This window comes from Schistocerca nitens, chromosome 8 (genome assembly GCF_023898315.1).
Source record: "Schistocerca nitens isolate TAMUIC-IGC-003100 chromosome 8, iqSchNite1.1, whole genome shotgun sequence".
Lineage (NCBI taxonomy): Eukaryota > Metazoa > Arthropoda > Insecta > Orthoptera > Acrididae > Schistocerca > Schistocerca nitens.
Genome location: NC_064621.1, coordinates 629547708 through 629572050, shown reverse-complemented (window position 1 = coordinate 629572050; position 24343 = coordinate 629547708).

The following is a 24343-nucleotide window of genomic DNA, read 5'->3' as shown; positions in this document are numbered from 1 at the left end:
TATTGTAGTGTTGGGCAGTTGGATGTGAACAGCGCGTAGCGTTGCGCAGTTGGAGGTGAGCCGCCAGCAGTGGTGGATGTGGGGAGAGAGAGATGGCAGAATTTTAAGAGCAGACGATCTGGACGTGTGTCCGTCAGGTTATTGTTAGTCAGGGCCATTCTTTTGTGGAGATCATTGAAAGTCAGATTGCCTTGCGCTAAAAATATTGAGTCAGCTTAGTGTTGATCAGAATAAGTAAAGAAAGTAATGTCTAAGTACGTTTAGTTTTGCTCAGCTGTTTGAAAATCAAATAACGTAGAGGTTTATCAGCACAGTAATTCACTAATTTTTATAAGGGGATGTTTCAACTGGTAAGCCTTGGTGAAGGAAACTGATTTTGTAGTAGTGATAGCAGCTTGATTATAGTGTTTCACGAGCACAGATTGACCTAATTCAACAGAATTAGATATGAATACCTCCTTAAGATGTTTTTCCGACATTGAATGTCAATACGTCCTATGCCAGACCTGTGACGCAGTTCCCTCTGATATCACTAGGGGAACAAGTTTAGTGGCCTCGGGTATGCCGGTCAAAACCGTTCTTCCACACTAACCACCAGACCAGCCTTTTCATAGTCTAAAAAAACCTAATGGTGAGTTTGGACAGAGATTTCTAGAATGTATATCTGGAGCCCCAAATGCCCTTGTGACAACATCGACAGCTGGTAAACGAAGAAATACTCCGACAACACACTCCGAACAACTTCTTTTCCTAAAGGTGTATTTCCGGAACCAGTATTATTACAAATGGATGTATGTGGCTTCAAAGCTCCTTTAATTTATGTTGAAACGAAAGTTATTAACTTTCAAAATTTTAGTCGTAGTGATGTATTTTGCAAGATTTAACATTATTTCAAAAGTTGATTATACAGTGTTGTAGAACGTTAATTATATATCAGCTGTTATATGAAAAACATTTGCCGGCCGTGGTGGCCGAGAGGTTCTAGGCGCTACAGTCTGGAACAGCGCGACCGCTACGGTTGCAGGTTCGAATCCTGCTTCGGGTATGGATGTGTGTGATGTCCTTAGGTTAGTTAGGTTTAAGTAGTTCTGAGTTCTAGAGGACTAATGATCTCAGCAGTTAAGTCCCATAAACATTTTATGTAGATCATCGTTTCGAAGATATTCCTTCTAATTTTCATCGGCTGTGTTTTACCCCTTAAAAGCGAAAATGGAAACAAAATGCGTATTGAATTATTTTTGTCCTCTCCATGTACCTGTTAAGTTTCATTAAGATCGTATACTTATATTTGGGAATGCCATGGGCGACGGTGCAGCATTCCTGCATCAGCTTCGCTGCGCTATTTTCGTAAGTACTGGATCAGTCGACTTTTTTGGCTGTGTCACTATTTTTTGCGGCGGCGTGGCTTTTGGATAATGCCAACATACCCTTACTGTCATTAGAGAAGGAACACCTGACTACGAAATTCAGTATATAGGCTTTGGCTTACCTAGTTTGTATTCCAGTTCCTGTCTCGTCTTCCGGTGTCTGAAAACCAAAACTTCTTCTATTAACAGTCTTAGCGTATTACCAAAATATATTGGTATTTTCGGAGAGGAAATTTGAAAAAATCTGACTATGGTTTGCAGTGGCGTCTATAAACATCGCCCCTTGAGAAAGTTGAGTACGCTTGTTCATAGGATTGTTCGACTGGTTTTGATGAATAGAAAGGTGAGTGAAATACAGGCAGAGTTTACAAGCAGTGTGTCACCACAAATGTACAGGAAAAGGTGGTTTATTGGAATCTGGTTTGAGATCTCCATTGACAACAGACACTTGCATGGTGTAAAGCAGCCCAGGTCCATGGTTTGTCACTGTTACAGCACGTCAGCGATGTGACATGGAAAAGTATACTTTCGTGCCAGCATTGACACAGCAAACTTCATGAAATGACACAGCGTTTCAAGAGTAGCAAGAAATATCTAAAAGACGATGATGATGCATGCCACAAAGATTAGAGCGTAATCGTGCCAATATGGGACATACGTTTTGAAACGGAACTTGTTGTACCGTTCCAATGTTTTATTAAATTGTTAGTACGCAGAAATTATTAGCAAGAGTTTCTTCTCCTGCAGGTAATACCTCAGCTGGTGTCCAAAAGGAGAGAATGGACTAAACGGTGTTATTGATTGAATTTTTTTCTGTTGTGTACCACGTTTCCCATTTTCCTTTTCTTAGTGCGGCCTGGGCGGTATAAATGAGTGAGTGTGTGAACTAGCAGAAAGATTTAGGCACAGATTGTAACACTGCATGAATGGTCGTTCTGGGGTAGGGTAGTACCAACCTCCCAGGCGTGAACAAGTTTAGCAGAGACCAAGTTTGCAGGTCAGGGCAAAGATGACACGTAGGCGCGCGAATTGGCTCTGTCAGGTTGGCGCACCACCCCCACCACGTTTGTAAGCGGAACGGTTAGGCGAATTCGGTTGGAAGATCACTTGTTCCTGGGTCGTGGTGCTGGACGGACATGGAGACGCAGCTCTCGTTTGGTAATGTTAACATAGGTATTAGATTGTCTGAAATCTGCTCTGTAATGAAGTCCTGATGTTGAAATCAGGTGCGAAATTACCACTGAACCACATAAGACAATGGATTTTCTTAATTTACTCGAATTTCAGTAGACCTTGCGTTAGTGCCTTGTTCAGGCAACGCTCCATGTGCCTTAAGCTCACGGTCACGTTATTGCTCTGTGCTTAACGAAAATTGCTATCGCGCCACGTGGTCGGTTCGAGCAACCGCCGCATTGATAAATGGTAGTTTCGGTCTGAAAATATATTGTACACGATGAATAATCATACGATAGCGAGCGAGTGTAAAATAGGGAAGGAATAATCGTGTGTGTCCATATTTTTCTGGGTTCTGTTGGCTACTGAAACTTGGCCATGTGGGTTGAACAGCATTGAAGTGATGTTTCCTGTGCACCCCCATAACGATTTGATTTGTTGGCGATGTTGTGCGTTAAGTAAAATACTCGTGCCACTAGGAAAAGTATCGGAATTTAATGCCCACTGATTTGATAAAGATTTGCGAAATACTTTTCCACCCTGACCTAGTTTTGCTTGTAGTGTCTTTGCGGAACTTGTTCTGAGTAATCTATAGCAACTGAATGTAATAACCGTGGGTTTAGGTATAATTGTGCGGTTGTATAAAATTACATTGAAGGCAGGTCTGCGCTCCTCTGTCCAATTCCATAATTACGTGGCGAAACTGAACCATGTTAACTAGAGACTGGTTCTGATGATGTACATTGCAAGAGAGACACGACTAGTTGTTGAAATTCCATCGGTACTGAATAAATATCAATTAATCTCTACCCTCGACTGATTATTTACTCCGTCCATCAGAAAGAATAGGTGGCAGTCAGTACCACAGCCGAATTCTGGTCATGAAAGCAAATAAAAGCTATATACTGCCTATTAAGCCCTGTATAGGTGCCTTCTGTAGCGGTTCAAAAAAAATGCGTTATCCGTTGCGTTCAAATTTTTATCGGTTCGTTAAAACCTTCCGCTAGAAATTATTAATACACAGCAATAACTCGCACGGGCCAGTAATTTCGTGGACCACACGAATTTAAGAAACCATTTACTACAGACGGTAACTTGCAAGAGCGGTAGAACATGTCAAAGCGACGGTAATCTTCCTACTTAGGTAGACTTTTACCAGCACCAATACTGGAAGGTTACGTTGCAGTTTTACTGGACATCAGTGGAATGGAAAAGAACTTTAACCATCGATTCCCCGTTTGCGATGAACAAATCCACAAATTATTATAAATGCCGGATTGGTGCCTACTGTGTAATACGTTCTATTTATGCTAGTGGAGTTATTCTTAGCCAAGTCATTTCGGATGTATATTCATTTACCTCAGCTAACATAATGTTTACATGTTTGGGCTCACATACGGTTCCTCTTCGTCGAAATGTCATGGCTCAAACTCGTCTAGGGGTTGAACCGCAAGTGTCGCATTGCACGCCCTAAATTAGACTCTTGTCACCCTTTGGTTAAATTTTCTGGCTGATGGCAAGTTTTCGAAATACAAAGTTAACATAACATATAGTAACGGTAATAATAATATCGGTAACTAAATTAACGGCCCAGAAATGATGTAGGCCACACAGTTGCGATTTAGTTAGAATGATGTTTATTCAGAAAGCGAACTGATAGCGAATGTGGTCGTATTTTGAGCTACTGTTACACTCGAGCGCATATCCATTTGACACAGTTCGATCATTCACAATCTCGTCCACCTAGTTAACTACGCGAAATGTTAAAGTTCACACCAGGCTCGCGGCTGCTCGCCGTTCAGAGACCAAGCCCCTTGATACCATACAACGCGAAATTTCGTTTGACTTCCTAACTGCATAAAGACCGCAAGTTAGCTTTCGCGTCTGCATCCGAACTGTCCCCTTCGGTGTCTAGACCGGAACTGTCTCTCTGTCCGTCCCCGGCAGCGTTTCCCACGCGCCGAATATTCTCCCTCAACTGACTAGGGCAGTTCCCTTTCCTGAAGCCATCCATTTGATTGGCTACCGCTTATGCTACATCATTTTGTATTTTTACATTTTTAAATAATCAAAGCTTGACCACTTTCACGTTCTAAATAAAGTAGTGATAATATCCATTACATAATAAACGCTAAATTCTTTTACATAAAACCAATACAATTTTCTTCTTAGCTTTGAATGCCACGACCAGTAGCCTTGCACCAATGTGCTCTCTGATAAATAAATAAAGAACAAAAGTAACTATTATGCACTAAACTTTACAACAAATATTCCATTACCTAATGATGCAATAAGGTGTCATGCTGTCATAGTTCATTGTGTTTTGTGTGGAGGAAATGATGATCTGATGCTCGACTGTAAATACTGATAATTTAAATTAACTGTATATTTTAAACAAATAAAGTTACAAAATCGATACTTACAACGCTTGTCATTTTAATGATGCAGTTCTATATGAAATGTCGATCGTTAAGATTGACCAAACGGTCAGATTTTAGCACTGAGGTCTTTGTTACAAAATTTGTTAATTTGGCTTTAACAGTAAAACCTAAACTATTATAGATATGGCGAATGTTCTGGTTTCATTTGGATCACCATGAAAATTTATGGTGGATGGCAGATTTAAATTACTGTGGCTTGATTCCCTGCATTACTACATAATTAAATAGTTTTCATAAATGTTTTCCTTTATGGCCGATCTTAGGTCCGCCATATTTAACACTGCTACGTCTCCTCGGCCAAATAGGCTTCAACTGGGTTTCCCTATGACATAGGTTCCCGTCTGTCTCACTCGCACACTACAGCGCTTTGGCCACAATACACAATAGACCCCTGTGAGTTTCCCCATCTCGTGGTGAATCTGCGGTCTTTGTGGCACACGGTCCCGCACGACAGAGTTTGTTTTACAATTCCTGAAGGCTGCCCTTCTTTGCACCTCTTCGATGACCTCCGTCAATCCCACCTGGTAAGGATCCCACACCGCGCAACATTATTCCAGCAGACGACGGACAAGTGTAATGTAGGCAGCCTCTTTAGTGGGTTTGTCGCATCTTTTAAGTGTTCTACCAACAAAGACCAGTCGTTGTTTCGCCTTCCCCACAATATTATCTATGTGGTCTTTACAATTTAAGTTGCTCGTAATTGTATTTCCTAGGTATTTTGTCGAATTGACAGCCCTAATATTTGTTCGATTTATCGTATACCCGAAATTTATTGGATTTCTGTTAGTAAGCATGTGGATGACGTCGCACTTTTCTTTGTTTAGTGCTAATCTGCACTTTTCGTACCATACAGAAATTCTCTCTAGATCATTTTGTAATTGGAATTCACCGTCTGGTGATTTTACTAGACTGTAAATTACAGCGTCATCTGCACAAAATCTAAGCGAGCTGTTCAGATTATCACCTACATCGTTTATTTACATCAGGAACAGCAGAGGGCCTATGACACTACCTTGCGAGTGATGTTATGCAATCTAGAGACAAGGAAGTGAAACATTGCAGACTCCAATCGCGTGGTCAACTGCGCTAATAATATCGGTTGAGGAGTCACGTTGCGAAAAGCCCGACCAAGGTGGTCCAACATATTCACGATGGGATTTAAATCCTGGGAGTCTGGTGGCCAGGGGGATACGGTAAACTCACTCTGGTGCTCACGAAACCACGCACGTCAACCGTGAGCTGTGCGACATGTTGTGTCGTCCTGCTGGTAGATGCCATCGTGCTGAGGGAAAACAAACTGCACATATAGGTCGACATAGTCCACAAGGATACACGCACACTTGTGTTGATCCATTGTTCGTTCGAGAATGACGAGATCACCCAGGGAATGCCACGAAAACATTCCCCAAATCATAACGTCCCCTCATGCGACCTGGACCTTTCCGACGATTGTTGGAGGGTGTATGTTTTCAGACGTTTCAACATAAAACGTGATTCATCTGAAAAGGTCACCAGTCACCACTCAAAGGACATCCAGTTGCGGTACTGGAGGGTAAATTCCAGCCTTCATCACCGACGAACAGCAGTCCGGAGCAGGCGTCTGATTCATGCTCCCTTCCTGAGGTCCATACGCAGCAACATTCGGTCAACGGTCGTTGAGAATACTCTGCTGGTAGCCCCTTGGTTCATCTGGGCGGTGAGTTGTTCAATAGTTACACGTCTGTTCGCCAGTACACATCTCCGCCGCCGTCGAACACCCCTGTCATCCAAGGCCCTTGGTGCACCACAGATGCCTCGGCGTCAGTTTTGGATAGCGCCATTCTGCCATGTACGGTATACTTTAAGCACGGAGGCACGCGAACAGTTTACAAACTTAGCCGTTTGAGAGATGCTTCCACTCATAATCCCAAACCCAATCTACATCTACATCCATACTCAGCAAGCCACCTGACGGTGTGTGGCGGAGGGTACCTTGAGTGCCTCTATCGGTTTTCCCTTCTATTCCGGTCTCGTATTGCTCGTCGAAAGAAAGATTGTCGGTATGTCTCTGTGTGGGCTCTAATCTCTCTGATTTTATCATGGCCTCTTCGCGAGATATACGTAGGAGGGACCAATTACTGCTTGACACCTCGGTGAAGGTATGTTCTCGAAACTTCAACAAAAGCCCGTACCGAGCTACTGAGCGTCTCTCTTGTGGAGTCTTCCACTGGAGTAATCTATCATCTCCAACGCTTTCGCGATTACTAAATGACCCTGTAACGAAGCAGGCTGCTCTCCGTTGGATCTTCTCTACCTCTTCTATCAACCCTATCTGGTACGGATCCCACCCTGGTGAGCTGTATTCAAGCAGTGGGCGAACAAGTGTACAGTAGCCTACTTCCTATGTTTTCGGATTGCATTTCCTTAGGATTCCTCTAATGAATCTCAGTGTGGCATCTGCTTTACCGACGATCAACTTTATATGGTCATTCTATTGTAAATCACTCCTAATGAGTATTCCCAGATAATTTATGGAATTAACTGCTTCCATTTGCTGACCTGCTATATTGTAGCTAAATGATAAAGGATCTCTCTTTCTATGTATTCTAAGCACATTACACTTGACTACATTGAGATTCAATTGCCATTCCCTGCACCACGCGTCAATTAGTAGCAGATCCTCCTGCATTTCAGTACAATTTTCCATTGTTACAACCTCTCGATATACTACAGCATCATCTGCAAAAAGCCTCAGTGAACTTTCGATGTTATCCACAAGGTCATTTATATATATTGTGAATAGCAACGGTCCTGCTGCACACCTGAAATCACTCTTACTTCGGAAGAGTTCTCTCCATTGAGAATGCCATGCGGCGTTCTGTTATCTAGAACTCTTCAATCCAATCACACAATTGGTCTAATAGTCCATATGGTCTTACTTTGTTCATTAAACGACTGTGGGGAACTGTATCAAACGCCTTGTGGAAGTCAAGAAACACGACATCTACCTGGGAACCCGTGTCTATGGCCCTCTGAGTCTCGTGGACTAATAGCGCGAGCTGGGTTTCACACGATAGTCTTTTTCGAAACCCATACTGATTCCTACAGAGTAGATTTCTAGTCTCCAGAGAAGTCATTATACTCGAACATAATACGTGTTCCAAAATTCTATAACTGATAGACGTTACGGATATAGGTCTATAGTTCTGCACATCTGTTCGACGTCCCTTCTTGAAAACGGGGATGAGCTGTGCCCTTTTCCAATCTTTTGGAACGCTACGCTCTTTTAGAGACCTACGGTACACCACTGCAAGAATGGGGCAAGTTCCTTCGCGTACTCTGTGTAAAATCGAATTGGTATCCCATCAGGTCCAGCGGCCTTTCCTCTTTTGAGCAATTTTTGTTGTTTTTCCAGCCCTCTGTCATCTATTTCGATATCTACTATTTTGTCGTCTGTGCGAAAATCTAGAGAAGGAACCACAGTGCAGTGTTCTTCTCTGAAACAGCTTTGGAAAAGGACATTTAGTATTCCGGCCTTTAGTCTGTCAACCTCCGTTTCAGTACCATTTTGGTCATAGAGTGTCTGGACATTTTGTTTTGATCCACCTACCGCTTTGACATAAGACCAAAATTTCTTAGGGTTTTCTGCCAAGTCAGTACACAAAATGTTACTTTCGAATTCGTTGAAAGCCTCTCGCATAGCCCCCCTCACATGTCCTTTCAGTCGTCACAGACATCTCACTGTTTTATGAAAACGACAGGACCATTTTCCGCATCTTTCCGGAACGTTTGATATGCCGTCCACTTATAGTGACGCCACCTGCCGTCTGTAAGTGCTTATTGCACGTTGACGTCGGCGGTGGTCTCATTAATGTGACTGCACAGTGTTCTCCATTCTACAGCATGAGGTTTGCAGTTTCTTTTGCTCAATTCCTTTAATACGTTCCAGTAGATATCACTGGATTAAACACAAACGATACAAAATACGTCAACTTAAATTACTCGGAGAGATTGGTCTTTAATTCCTTGCCGATTACATTCAAATCATAAATGCTTTGAAGGCAAATTCACTATCCATATTTCCATAAAATATACCTTCAACGGTGTATTAGATCTAACCGTATAGGCTAAGGCGTTTATTGTACCAATGTGGTGCTATTTACAGAAACAGGTAACTGGACGGCCATGTTTTTGCATCCTGGTTTTCAGTCTCTGTGCATCGTAGAGTGGCTAGCTCACTAAGGAACGGATTTGAAGGACCGAAGAATGACTTCTCAGTTGTTCACCATCACCTTCATTCCGTTTTCGTACGGCCGGTCACATTCTTTATTTTATGTATTTTTTTATTTGTCGTAAGTCTTATCAGACCAAACCTCTAAGGTCGTCGGTCCCTAAGCCTACACACCACTTAATCTGACTTAAACACACAGCCACGGCCGAGGGAGGACTCGAAGCTCCGACGGGGGGAGCCGCACGGACCGTGACAAGGCCTCCCAGACCGCGCGGCTATCCCGTGCGGCGGTCTCATTCCTAATCGGGTGATCTCCCGTTTCTCGTTTCACTCCCGCTGTTCCTCATTACCACCTCGGCCTAATTCGGTCCGTATCGGTCTTTTTCGGTTGATCACGTGGTCCGGTTCCATCGTTCTTCCTTCAGTATCGAACAGTAGTTCCACTCATCAATTGCGTACGCCCGTTCTTGTTCAGTTTCAAATCGTCTTAGGAGTGTACGCTTCTGGTCCCTTTTGTATACCAGTGAAAGACCATGACCGAATATTTACAACTTTGTTATAAATAATATATCTAAAACTGAAACAATGTACCCCAGATCGTCGGAACTCTCTTTCAGACGTGCTAGTCCGTAGGTTTGAAAACCAAGTGCCAATGATTTGCACTTTAGCTTTCACAAATAACACTCATCAACGACATTGCCAAAGGTTTATATTTACGTATATTCTACGAGCTGTCACGCAAATAAAATTTTGAAATCAAATTCAATGAGACTTTCAAAGCAGTTCCCAGCTCCATTTTCACTTCACAACTTCTGAGGCTCAGCAGGTACATCCTTAACGAGATCATGGAGTCCATTCTGCTGTCGTTTCCGTACACGCAAGCGACCAACACTTTGATTTAGAATTTTGAAAACTTTTTGATCCCATTTGAGTATGAACTACTTGAAGAACTAGGTCAAAGAATGCTCAATATCACATTTTTGGCAATACGGAGTTTTCACTGGAATAAAGAGGTACATGACATGGAGACGCTGTCACAGTAGTGGATGTGGCTGAAACAAGTTTCACTGCAAACGATACTGTATCGTTAAATGAAAGCATAGAAAAGGAAATAGATAATCAGACTCGAAGGAGAATGTCACGAAAAGCAGGAGGAACAGTGGAAAATCTTATATTTTTACAGTTGGTACAGATCTGCCTCAAAAAATTAAATCAAATGTGGTACGTGCTGGTACGTCCTATTTCACTAAAATGTAAAAACTGTATACTCGAATATTTTGTTTGGACTCGCCGTTGGTTTGGCCAAAACGACAAGCGGATAGTGACACTTTTGTACCTTGTTTTGGCAGGATATTTTACAACATTATAGCAAAAGTATACTGTTTCGGGACATAACTTTCTGTCCTGGGACCATATTTTTGAGTTAATCCGATGAAAATAAGAGCAGCTGATGTGATGATAACCTAAGAGTGGAAGTATGTAATATCTGAAGCTTGTTTAGGTACATCTTTTATTATAAAATAAATTAGGCAAAATGGCTTCGTTGCTGTCTATGTTCTTGAAGGAATTATGAAGTGTTACCCACACTTGAAAATTACTAGTCACATGACCGAATATCAACGCAGATGACAGAAGTACAGTGCATATGCTCCTTAGTCGTAATGTCATTCACAGTTGGGTAAGTCACTCTCTGCTAAAACGAAAAAGAAAACTGCCTCAAGTTAAAAATCTTTTATTTGTCATGAGGTTTTCAACACGTACATGACTACTCTGCAATTCAGACTTAAGTTCCTGGCAGAGGGAAGATTCAACCACTTTCACATTATTTCTCCACCGATCAGCTCTCTACCAGCGCGCAGGTAATCTTTCCATGAGAGCTCTGATTTCTCTTATTTTATTACAACGATCATTTTTCCCGATGGGCGCCAACAAAATATTTTCTCACTCGGAGGAGAACATTAATGATTAAAATTCCGTGAAAAAGATCTCTCTGCAATGAAAAAGGCTTTTCCTTTAATGATTGCCACCCCAACTTGCATATCATATGCCTGACATTTTCTATCCTGTTTCGCGATAATAGTAAACTAGCTGCTCTTTTTTGAAATTTTTCAGTGTTCTCCGTCAACCATAAATTCTTTTTTGGTATAAAGAGCTTCTTACTCTGTCGATGGAAAAAATAAATGACGTGTTGGATATGTGTAAATACCTTGATGTACAAAGAATTTATGTAAACTTACTTTCTGAGACAGCAGTTCAATTTCTTTTTCCTGTGTTAAATTTTTTCTTTGTTGTCGTTTCTTGTCCTCATTAGAATTTTTTCTGGTTTGGAAAGTAATTAAGTAAATACATTGTATTACGTCAGTATGTCAAGTAATATATTCTGCTAATATTTTCTATTATTTTTGACCCTGTAAGAGAAAATCATATTTGTTTGATGTGCACCGATATTCTACAGCGTACTTTTCCGGTATATTCAACGTTCTTGCACAGAGAGCTAAATAAAAATGAAGAGAACGTCTTAAATATTTTAAAATATGCTAAATGCATTATGCTGTTTTATAATACATACTGTGCTTATCTTACCACCTGAGAAATTATGAAACTGTGATATACAAGCTTCATTGAGGAAGACCTTCATTATCCCAAGATGAGCTAGTTTGTCCATTTCGTGTGCGTCGTCTTGTAGTAGAAACATCTGAAAATAATAAGTAAATAAAACTCTTTTAAATGTAACTCGTTTTCAGAATTTATGTAGGAGAATTTATTTTATACTTCTTAGTCAGTTTTAAAACGAGTTACATAAAAAAAATTATTTTCTTGTTGTCTTTTGTGTGTCAGCTCTATCAATCGATTTTAAAAATTTTGACAAGAGTACGGCTGGGACACATGATAAATTTCAGGATTATTTCAGTTTCTGTTCACATGAGTCAACCAGTACACTGCTTCCTCCTACGATTATCTCGCGAAAAGATATCGAAGGTAAGAATTAGAGAGAATTGGGCTCACACAAATACTTACCAGCAACCGTTCTTACCGCGAAATTTTCGCAAGTGGAATAGGTAACGTGGGAAACAGTAGTGATACGCAAAGTACGCTTCAGCATCCACTAGGCAAGGGAGAGTGTTGATATTGCGTTGTCACCCACTTCTGAGCTATGTTGAAAGTTTCAGCGCTTTGGTTCTTCGGGAGATCAGCTGGAAAAATTATACCGGACAAATAAATAAGAAAGTGACATAATTAAAAAAAATGTTAAAAATGTCAACAGCTTAGTTCCAGTGCGGTTATTTTATGGTAGACACGAAGCGTGCTCGTGAAATGAATTGACATTAACCAGATCTCGATGGATTAATTTGCGGTCATATGTCCAAAATATTCTGTAAAAAAGATTTTATTTGAAGTACAGTGCCTGTCGCTGCACTTGTGTTATCTTTAAAACTACTGGAGAAATAGACTAATATTATGGTATGTTGACAGTTTTTACTTTGGGATAGTACAATTGTCACTGAATAATACACAATTTTTCTGACATATGCGTTTCACCTATATTCTTTGTAATGCATATTCAGTGACCTGAAATATGTCCATACTTTTCTTTATACCACTTATTTTACATTTAGGACGTTGTATATACAGGTTAAAACTGTTGTGCAACTTTCTGTTTTTCTGTGATGTTAAATGATTTACAGTTACACTCACAGATTTCTTGGATGTCGATCGACATGCGGCATTCCAGTTCCTTTCTTATAGCAGTTCTTGTTCTGATAAATTCCATTTGAAATTTTGTTTTTTTCTGATAAGGAATACCACTCAATCCATGGTAAGAAGATTGCATCTCTGCATTGATACCGATGGTCATCACTTCGAACACCTTCTGTAAATGGACGTTCATGCCTTCGTTTTTACCTTCGTTGACCTTCAAAGATCTTACTGTTACACATCATTGGATTCGTCTCGATAGCCAGTATCAGAAAACAAGTACCAGACTACAGCTTCCCATTTAAAATAACAAAGTTGACCTTCATATATCTGACGCGACCATCCTAGCTACAAAAAGCCAATGTCATATTATGGCCCCTGTTGTCCCATGCAATATTTGTCCCACAAACTTTACAGCTACTATCATACTTTCGGAGTTATTCTAGCCGGCAATAGTTAGTGACTCATCCTGTGTAGATAACTAAAGTGTAAGTAGAAGAGGAAGCGATTGTAGTACCCTTTCTGCTTTTTCTTTGTAATATGATACTGTCTCTAGAGAAAATTCCGTCCTGAAATAATAGAAATATTTTTTAACGGAAGCATGACTCCAAATCAGCTGTCGTATGGTAAATAACAGGAAGATTGTGGTACGGCTACAGCTAATGTAAAGGTCAAAAAGTGAAACGCTTTAAAGTCTTGTAATATTTGGCAACAGAGAAAATTTTCAGTTCCTCGAAATTGCCAGTGAGAAGTGATGTGCGGTTGAGATCAAAATTTCTTGCTGCGAGCGCAATATTTGTGTAATGTGGATTGTTGGTCAGTGTTAATGCAAAATATTGTTGTTTAATTTATCCCTCAAACTAGTTTCAGCAAAAATATAGGTACCATCAGTGGGAATCTCTGTTCTACATTACACAAAATTAGCATTGTTACAAAACATGCTAGGCACATTATTACATGATTGCTACTTGGTTCTACATAGCGTATTGTGTGAATAGTTCTGCAATACGTTTTCAAATTTGAGTCACTGCATTGACTCCATATTAGTTACCGTTTTATTGGCATATTTTCTATGTTTGTTGCTGTACCTCGTTGGCATACAAAATGTCATCTGCAACGATATGAGCAGCTGTTATTAATAAATGTTAAAACGTGAGCCTAAGTTCTATACGTCTTACAGGCAAACGTGTTACAGTTGTGGTAACAGTTTTTGTGGGTTTGTCATGTACTCAAGTCCTTTGGTCCGATGGTCGCACAGAATGACATAATTTAACACCCTGGTAGCAATTCTAAACATTACAGCATCTCGCTGTTCGTGTACGTCGCAAGATGTATCGTGCAGCGCGAGAATGTTTCGAAAGCTGCAGCGGCATATCTGACTTCTGTTGCTTACTTAGATCTCTCTCTCTCTCTCTCTCTCTCTCTCTCTGTCTCTGCGTATGTGTGTGTGTGTGTGTGTGTGTGTGCGTGTGTTATTTCTGTTCTGTGTCACTTCTCTTTAAGCGGTGAAGTATGTGTAGCTGCAGGGTGTGCTGTTTCCATTTATTACGTTTTCACCTTCCACTGTAGCCTTTTGTATGTAGCAATATTTCTCTGTTGTTTGTTTTAGGTGTAAACACCTGCTGTGTTTCGGGATGTGTAGATCAATTACGATAGTTGGTGGGAGGGGTGGGGGGGGGGGCGTTATTTAGTCAGCGTTCTGCGAAAGCGGAATGTGTGTTGTCAGTCTTTGGAGTTCTCATTTGGTCTGTGCTACCTCGTTCGGAAGTTTCTATATGTTTGTCATACGTATTGGGACTGATGGGACGTGCATATGAGTTGGTGTATTCCTGCATTGCTGAATTTTTCTGGTTTTCTTTTGTCTGGTCTTTCTCTGTGTTGTGTTGTGTCGTTTGTTCTAAATGTTACTAGGTTCCCGTGATTCTTCAATATATTTTCAATTCTATGTACTATTTCATTATTGTATGTTAATGTGTATTACTTCTTTGTGGCCTACTATGTTTCACGTATGATCTGCTTCTGTGTTTCCAAGTCCTTTGGTTGTGCAGTTGAGTGGCTTGTCACGATCGTTATCTTTAATTTTCATCTTGTTGTTGAGCTTGTTAATGGTGTTTGTTTTTTATTGCTTGTTAATGGTGTTTGTTTTTTATTTTATTTTCAACGGCTGTTTGCTAATATTTAGTCCGTGTGTGCAGGTTTGACGTTTAAGAGATACTCTATTTATCCTATTTGAAACTGGTAAACTTACGAGGTGTCGGGTGGTTGGATGAGCTATGGGTAACTCTTTATTGCTTCAAGAGAACTGACACAGGACACGAAATAGAAATATTACACACGCACGCACAATCGCGCGCACACACACACACGCACACACACGCACTTCCCCTCCGCAGCTTTCAAAAGCTTCTCACGATACGTGATACATCCTGCTACATATGCGAATAGCAAGATGGTGAAATGTTTTGAGTTACTATAGGGCTATTCAGTTGCGTTTTCGAGTGTTTTTAGAGCAGCGCCAAGCCGACCATCGAACGTGAGTACATGACAGATTACGTTACAAAGTAGTGCCCGCCAAAACTGTGTCCACGACACTAACAAAATTCGTAATAGTGCTTCTATAACTGACGTACTTCAGATTTCCATGCCTGTTAATAACAGCCACTCATACCGTTGCAGATGGCATTCTGTATGCCATGGAAAACGGCAACAATCATAAAAATATGCCGATAAAACTTCAACAAATATAGGTTAACCAGACAGTGACTCAAAGGTAAACCGGTATATAACTACTCACACGCTACAACACCTGGAACGAAACAGCACACACGAAATAACGGTTTTGTAAAGTTTGGTAACGATGCTAATTTTGCATGATTTATAACAAAGAAACAAACGGACGATGGTGATATTTTCGCTGAAACTAGTTTGGGACAGAAATTAAACAAACTTGTTTTGCATCTAGGCGGACCGACAATCCTGTATTGTTCTACGCAGACAAGGACCAACAGAAGAGCTTTCGAGTTATAGTGAAAATCTGTGTAGTTAGTACGAAAATGAGCATTGCTACAAATTAGGTATCGAATGAATTGTTCGCCGGAGTAAAAAATTAAACTAATGAGGAAACGAGACAAATAAGTCTTCTTATTTAAATAAAATTCTTATATATTACATTCATTGTGGCCGGCCGGAATGGCCGTGCGGTTCTGGGCGCTACAGTCTGGAACCGAGCGACCGCTACGGTCACAGGTTCGAATCCTGCCTCGGGCATGGATGTGTAGGATGTCCTTAGGTTAGTTAGGTTAATTAGTTCTAAGTTCTAGGTGACTGATGACCTCAGAAGTTAAGTTGCATAGTGCTCAGAGCCATTTTTGAACATTCATTGTGGGTTTCACCACTGCCACGTGGAATAAATAAGCACTATAAGTGGCCCCAACAATAAGCGTTCCGCAAAAACTGAGATGAAATACCTCACAAAATTATACCGTATGACGTCACGGAATGAAACCATAGAAAGTGAACAACTTTCATTGTACAAATGGCACTGACCGTGGATGAAGATCTGATCATATAGGCACCTACAGTCACTTCTTGCAATAAGTCGAGTTTCTGCGTTTTTGATAAAAACTTACCACCTTCTCTCAGTCACCTTTGATTTAATAATTTCGCAATACCAGTAAAATGGTTGGATTTGAGCTTCTACCTACTGTCTTCAAGAGAATATATTAACGTATCAGTCGGTTCCTGAGCTAGCTTTGTAATAGTTATGCACCCGCCATCTAGAAACAAATAAGGTTTCGGGCTGCCTGTTATACTAAGGGTAAATCATGTTTGGTAAGGAAGTGGTCCTTCCTACCTTTCTTTGGGCCTCGTCCAGCTCCAACGCGGGGTCGGCCGTGTAATTACGGATTTGGCAGTGTTAGTTGCAGAGGGTGACCACGTGCCCTTGCTGCCGCCACCCCGAACGCCCCACGTCCTACGTAGTGTACCCCAGCTGTCTGCGTCTAGTGTAAGCCATGAAAGAGTCCAAACGTGTTGCAAATGTCTGCGAGTCGTGTAACTGATGTGGAACGTGGGGACCAGCATGGTATTCACGTAGCGGCATGCGGAAAACCGCCTAAAAACCACATCCAGGCTGGCCAGCAAACCGGCCCTCGTCGTTAATCCGCAGGGCGGATTCGATCCAGGAAGCAGCGCATTAGCGCTCTCGCCTACCGTGGCGGGTTTTCGTAAGGATGTGATCCTAGCCTAGAACACTGTCACACTATCGCAGTCCGATGTAAGTTCATATGTTGTAATGTGGCAGTGTGAAACAATTTCTCTGATTTGTATTTTACAGCTAAGATCAAAATCTAGTGAATAACCAATCTCAAATTTTATAAATTTCAATGTATTTAACAATATAAAGAGACCTGCGGTGGCAAAGGCCTTTTATTAAGTCACAAAACATACGCAATAGTAGCAATTTACTTTTGTCATTATACTTTACCATCTCACAGAAGAACGGAAATATAGATCAGTATACTGAAGAAAACTGTTAGGTGCAAACTGCGGATCTCTTTTTAAAGGTGGTCTCAGAGAAATGCGTAACTTCTCTCTTGTAAATTATTTGAATGAAATTTATTGGAAAGACATGTAAGATTGTGAAATACGTTGAAAAATAAAAAGTTTCCCACACTGCATTCTCAACGCATCATTTATTTTTTCTGATGTGTACTTTTTTTATCCGATTCACCTTTCAGGGAATTTTTGATCACGGTTGGTCTTCATGTATTTGATGCAGATATTTTGCTTTCTTGATATGGGAGGAGGGGACCAAACAGCGAGGTCATCGGTCCCGTTGGATTAGGGAAGGAAGTCGGCCGGGCCCTTTCAAAGGAACCATCTCGGAATTTTCCTGAAGCAATTTAGGGAAATCATGGAAAACCTAAATCAGGATGGCCGGACGCGGGATTGAACCGTCGTCCTCCCTTATGCGACTCCAATGTGCTAACCACTGCGCCAACTCACTTGCTCATGCAGATGGTCTCATAAAGCGGAGGTGTTACGAACAAGGAGGTTGTGGAAGACACAGTGAGTGAAGACCGTATACTCGACATACCTGTTACCGTATAAACTTGACAGTATGTGATCTAGTCATATCAATAAAGGACAAAAATCCTCATTTACACTAAATCGATTATACAGAGCTACGGAAAAACAGATCGCCTCTTTTGTGAGATATTATTAACATGAAGCGGGATTTTGGTTATGAGAAATTTCAAAAATGATTCTAAGGCTTTTCTAGCATTAGGAATGCATTGTAGTGTTCGTGACAATACGTAGGACAATTTTATTAACAACTAGATAAAAGGTAATGTTAGTAAGGTTTATACTAATGAAAAACATTAACGCCAGTTCAAAAAGCATAAAACAGGCGATTATAAGAGCTGGGAATTTTACAAAAAGCCCATAGTTTGATTTCGTAACAAACTTAAGAACTTCTTATAAGAATCATTGTATTCGCATGATGTAACACGAGATTGTCTTTGTTAGAAATCAAAACTCGCATTTGAGATTTATTGAAAATAAAAGAATCCATTTGATTCGTCTGTAGTTAACCAGTTAAAAGAGAATTGCTAAAAGCCGGTAAAATTGTAAAAAAGAAATCTGCACTATATTCTAATGCAATTGGACGTCTAGTCTGGACCCTGGCGAACCCTATTGATTACGCACTACCTTAGTGAATTTATTTCCGTTTTATTTAGTACAGTGTGTGTAAGGCAATTGTGTAATAACTGAGCTGTAGCTTCAGAGTGCTATCCCCGCTTCAAAAATGTCAGTTGTCGGTTTTAGCGTCGCTATAGTTTTCTCTCCACTTTCCTCTCTTTTCGTTCCGGTTGATCCATTTTGTTCCGCTTCCTCAACGTTGCCTCTCCTCACGCCATGCATACTGACGAGGAAATTTCAGGTGCTCCTACCTGAGGGACTGAATTTCTATTAGGTGGCTCCGAGCGATTTATTCTTTATCGCCAGTAGGAAATAAAAATGTGTTTTAGAGAGGAGTACTTCAGTGAATTCAGACAATAGTATTAGAAGAAGATTTGATCAAATCAGTCAAAGAAATACTGACAAGCTGAAGTCTTCAAAAGAAACCACATATATGAAGCAAAATAAAGAATCATGTCGAAGGCTAACATAAAAGTTTGCAAGGAAACGTATTGTTTGTCGTAGACAGTAACTCCAATTTGCATGTAACTAGGATTGTTAACAGCGATACCCTTCGATACATGGTGGAAAACAGTCGCTTGAGATGTAAGACAGAAACATAATTTGATCATGAGAGCGCAAGCTGATAGATTAAACTGAACAGTTCAGTAATATGTGAAGTTCACCACGCTGGATTTTTTTTTAACCTAGTCTTACAGAAAAAGCAAGCTGTTGATATATTTTGGCACTTGCCGTTTGATTTCGGCTTCAAATGTTCCAACTGAAGTATAACAAGATAACATGAAATAGTTTGACACTATTTTCATACATGTGATATTCGCTATATTTGGCTTCATTAAAACAGAAAATAGTTAACACTTTCAGCTAGAAGGCAAATACTTGTTTATAAAGAATGATTAATGTATAATAAGATGTCGCATAGTGACGGTGGAATATCCTAAATAATGTAATTCGTTGTCTTTGGGCGGCAATATAAACAGAAGAATACGGATAGATATGCGATCCTTCACTATTTTGTTCGCTGGAGAACAAATGAAGCCTGAGCGCTATACACTTGTACTGTTTTTCTAAAGTAAGACGGACGCATATTTGTGGCGGTCTGATCTAATTTTTACTAAATGTATAAAATCGTGTTCCGTCTAAGTCTGAGTGAAGTGTAAAAAGAAGAACTGTTATAACTTATCGTGACGACACACGGGCGACTCAAGAGGACAATGGCTATATAAAAGAGCGCTCAGTGGACGTGATACGGACATAAAAATCTACCGTCATTGTAGTACTAAGCTTAAGGTACGACATATGTTTTAGTTATAATAAATATTTGTTCTGGGAATATTGAATCATTTAGCAGTGCTCATTCCTATTATCTCCTCAGTATTATTTTCATTTTAATTATGCATTTTGCTTATATTACAGACACCAAGATCAGCAGTCCAATGTGCGTGTTAGACTGACAAAAAGGAAACTGTTTTATCGTCTTCTTGCATCAGCTTTAATATTTAATTTCCCTTTTGTGTGATGTTACAGTTGTTCTTGCGCCCTTAAGAACTTTCTGGTCCCTTAGGAAATTGTTTTGTCATAACAATAACTTGACGACCCGGTATGATCGTATCCACGATCCTGAAGTAATAAGAAAGACGATAATGCAATTTCTTAATCAATAGCAAGCTAGCTGTAACTGCTTCAGGCCACGCGAAACTATCATTGATTCCTGGGTATTCATGCTATTGCCAGTCACGATATTTAAAAAAAAATTGCTATGAACTGCCTGTGTTATGCGTAATATACAAATAGAAACAAGATAGCAGATCACCAGAAGTTTGTTCTTGCAGTTATTTATTTATTTATTTTATTTTGTGCTCTCATGTTATCGTCAGTCTGATTAAAATTTTTGCCCTTATCCCGGCTTTAATACATGTAAAGAAGAACGAATTACATCTCTGTGCAAAGTAGGCCAATGCCATATCCTTCTGTCAAGATCTTTGTTACAAGCAACAGTTGTAAAGCGCTTGCTGGATGCCGGAAAAGTCTCGCTGTCAGAGTGCAAATTAATATAGTTTGTGTGGAAGTGTGTGTAGTGATATAACAACTGGACATCAAAATGGAGGCAGACAGATGGACACTAACCGAAAAAGGCCGCCTATACTGTCGCAGTAAGTAAAAAACTAAATTTACATCCATATCAGCAGATAAGCTATAGTCACGGCGATACATTAAAGTGTGTTCCATCTTTTTGTCATAGAACCAGCACCCAGCATTATGCTAGCAATAGTGATGTAACTTCCTGAAACCACCTGAAGATGAATGTGGAAAGGTTCGAAAACCGGTTCATGGAATAAAACGTAATTATTCAAAAAAGTGACTGGTTGCAGTTTTGTATATCTTATTTACATTTAATACACAGTGACGGTTCTGAAATATCCGTAATGCGTAAGCATTTTCTACTCTGAGTCTGAGGGTACCTAGTTGAGGGCCACCATTAATTTTAATTTGAAAGCCCGCAACCTTCAGCAGCTTCATGCATATTTGAAAAGCAAACATCAGTAATTTAATATCGCTGAGCCAGTACCCACTTATTTATTAATTCTTGTAGTACCAATCACACGTATTCGGAAAACGCTGAAGAAACGAAGTCTGTTGCACTCTCGGTTCAAAACATCACGCACACATTAGCACAGGAAGAAGTTAGTGGAGATTCATTCGGCAGTAAAAAGATCGATAACCGTAGCACACAAATCTACCATCGTCATTCCTTAGCAAAGGATCTAACCGAAAACCAGAGAAAATTAGGGTCTTACGTAAAATCGTTATGCTCGCGTAAGACCTCTATCTACTCATTAGTTGACCAATGTGGTGCGACAGAAAGGGAAAGTCGAAGTTCTCAACAACGCAATTAAGAAATCGTTCACGGATGAGAGTCATACAGACATACTGTCCTTTGACCATCGCTCAGATTCCAGTATGGAGGACATACTCCTAGCAATAGGCATCTCTGGCGATGAGAAACAACTGGAAAAGTTGAGAACAAACAGCCCGGATAGAATGCCATTTTGGTTTTACAAACAGTAAGTTATTGCACTGGCCCCTTACTTAACTTGCACTTACCGCGAATCTGTTGCCCAGCGCAAAACCCCAACCCACTGGGAAAAAGCATAGGAGATACCTGTATATAAGAATGGTAAAAGAACAGACCCACGTAATTACTGACCACTACCCATCACACTCGAGTGCTGCAGAGTTCTTGAACATATTTTCAGTTCGAGTATAATAGATTTCCTTGAGAAGGGGAAGCTTCTCACCAAAAATCTCCACTGTTTTAAAAAGCCTTGCTCCTGCAAAACTCAGATTGCCCTTTTCTCGCGTGATGTTCTGCAAACCATGGATGAAGGTCAAGAGGCAAATTCCATATTCCTAGGTTTACGAAAAGAGTTAGGCACTGTGCCACACTTTTGACATGGGTACGAGCACACGGAATGGGTTACCAGAAATCTAACTGGCTTAAAGGCTTCTTAAGTAATACTATGCTGTCTACGATGCTGAGTGTTCATCACAGAAAAAGATATTATCAGGAGAGCCCCAGAGAAGTCTGACAGAACCACTATTATAATCTATATACATAAATGGACTGAAGATCAGGGTGGGCAGATATCTGCGGCTCTTTGCTGATGATGATGATGTGGTGTACGATCAGGTCTCGAAGTTGAGTGACTGTACGAGGATACAAGATGACAATATTTCTAGTCCCTGTGATGAATATCAGGAAGCTCTAAATGTAAAAAAAATGTAAGTTAATGAGAGCCACTAGGAAAAAAATTCGTGATGTTCGAATACTGCCTCAGTAGCGTGCTGCTTGACACAGCCACGTCAGTTACATAACCAGGCGTAAAGCTGCAGTTTTACTGCATCGTTAAATGATGACGGCGTCTTCTTGGGTAAAATATTCCGGAGGTTAGATAGTCCCCCATTCGGATCTCCGGGCGGGGACTACTCAGGAGGACGTCGCTATCAGGAGAAAGAAAACTGGCGTTCTACGGATCGGAGCGTTGAATGTCAGATGCCTTAATCGGGCAGGTAGGTTAGAAAATTTAAAAAGGGAAATGGATAGGTTAAATTTAGATATAGTGGGGATTAGTGGAATTCGGTGGCAGGAGGAACAATACTTCTGGTCAGGTGAATACAGACTCATAAATACAAAATGAAACAGGAGTAATGCGGGAATAGGTTTAATAATGAGTGAAAAAATACGAGAGCGGATAAGCTACTACGAACGACGTAGTGAACGCATTATTGTAGCCCAGATAGACATGAAGCCCACGCCTACCACAGTAGTACAATTTTGTATGTCAACTAGCTCCGCAGACGATGAAGAGATTGAAGAAATAAATGATAACATAAAACAAAATATTCAGATAGTTAAGGGAGACGAAAGTTTAATAGTCATGTGGGACGGGAACTCGATATTATGGAAAGGAAGAGAAGGAAAAGTAGTAGGTGAATATGGTCTGGTGGTAAGGAACGAAAGAGGAAGCTTCCTGGTAGAATTATGTGCAGGGCATAACATAATCATAGCTAACACTTGGTTCAAGAATCGTGGAAGAAGGCTGTATAGATAGATATTTATGAACCATTTCCCAGGGCAGATGCGGACTCTGACCACAATTTATTGGTTATGAACTGTAGATTAAAGGTGAAGAAACTGCAAAATGTCAGGAATTTAAGGAGATGGGACCTGGATAAACTGAAATACCCAGAGGTACAGATTTTTGGAGGGAGCATTAGGGAACGATTGATAAGAATGGGGGAAAGAAATGCAGCAGAAGAAGAATGGGTAGCTTTCCGATATGAAAAGATGAAGGCAGCAGAGGATCAAGTAGGTAAAAAGACGAGGGCTAATAGAAATACTTGGGTAACAGAAGAGATACTGAATTTAATTGATGAAAGGAGAATATATAAAAATGCAGTAAATGAAGCAGGCAAAAAGGAATACAAACGTATCAAAAGTGAGATCGTCAGGAAGCGCAAAACCTCTATGCAAGAATGGCTAGAGGACAAATGTAAGGATGTAGAGGCACATATCACAAGGAGTAAGGTAGATACTGCCCATAGGAAAACTAAAGAGACCTTTGCAGAAAAAAGAACAATCTCTATCAATATCAAGAGCTCAAATGCAAAACCGAGAAAGGAAAGCAGAAAGTTGAAAGGAATATACAGGGTGATTCAATGTGTATATAAATGCTTTTAAAGCTTTGTAGCACATACGACATTCACCTTACAATTATAAATAATACGCCAAATAAAAGAGAATCACAAAGAGTTTTTCTTACAATTATTCAGTGTGAACACCGATCACATATCAAGTCAATAGGCGAGTTGTTCCGAAAATTTGATCAATGCATCAGGAGTAACTGTTGCAATAACACTGTTTCTAAAGTCGGACAGATCAGCTGGTATCGGAGGCACATGCACATCATCGATCCAGATCGTGTGTGAACGTGGAGGTCATGCATAAAATGCTGTGTCAACCGGCCCCTTGCGCCCGATCCACCGGTCGGATACAACGTCGTTTAACCAGCCGCGTACTGAGTTATGCCCGTGAGGCGGCGCACCATCTTGCTCCCAAATAAAAATGTGTTGTTCAGCTTATTCCCACTGAGGCACGGGAAGCTGTAGCACATCAAGATATGAAACATCAGTTACAGTTGATTCACCGATAAAGAAAGGCCCATCAACTTTCCGTGGGAATATTTCTT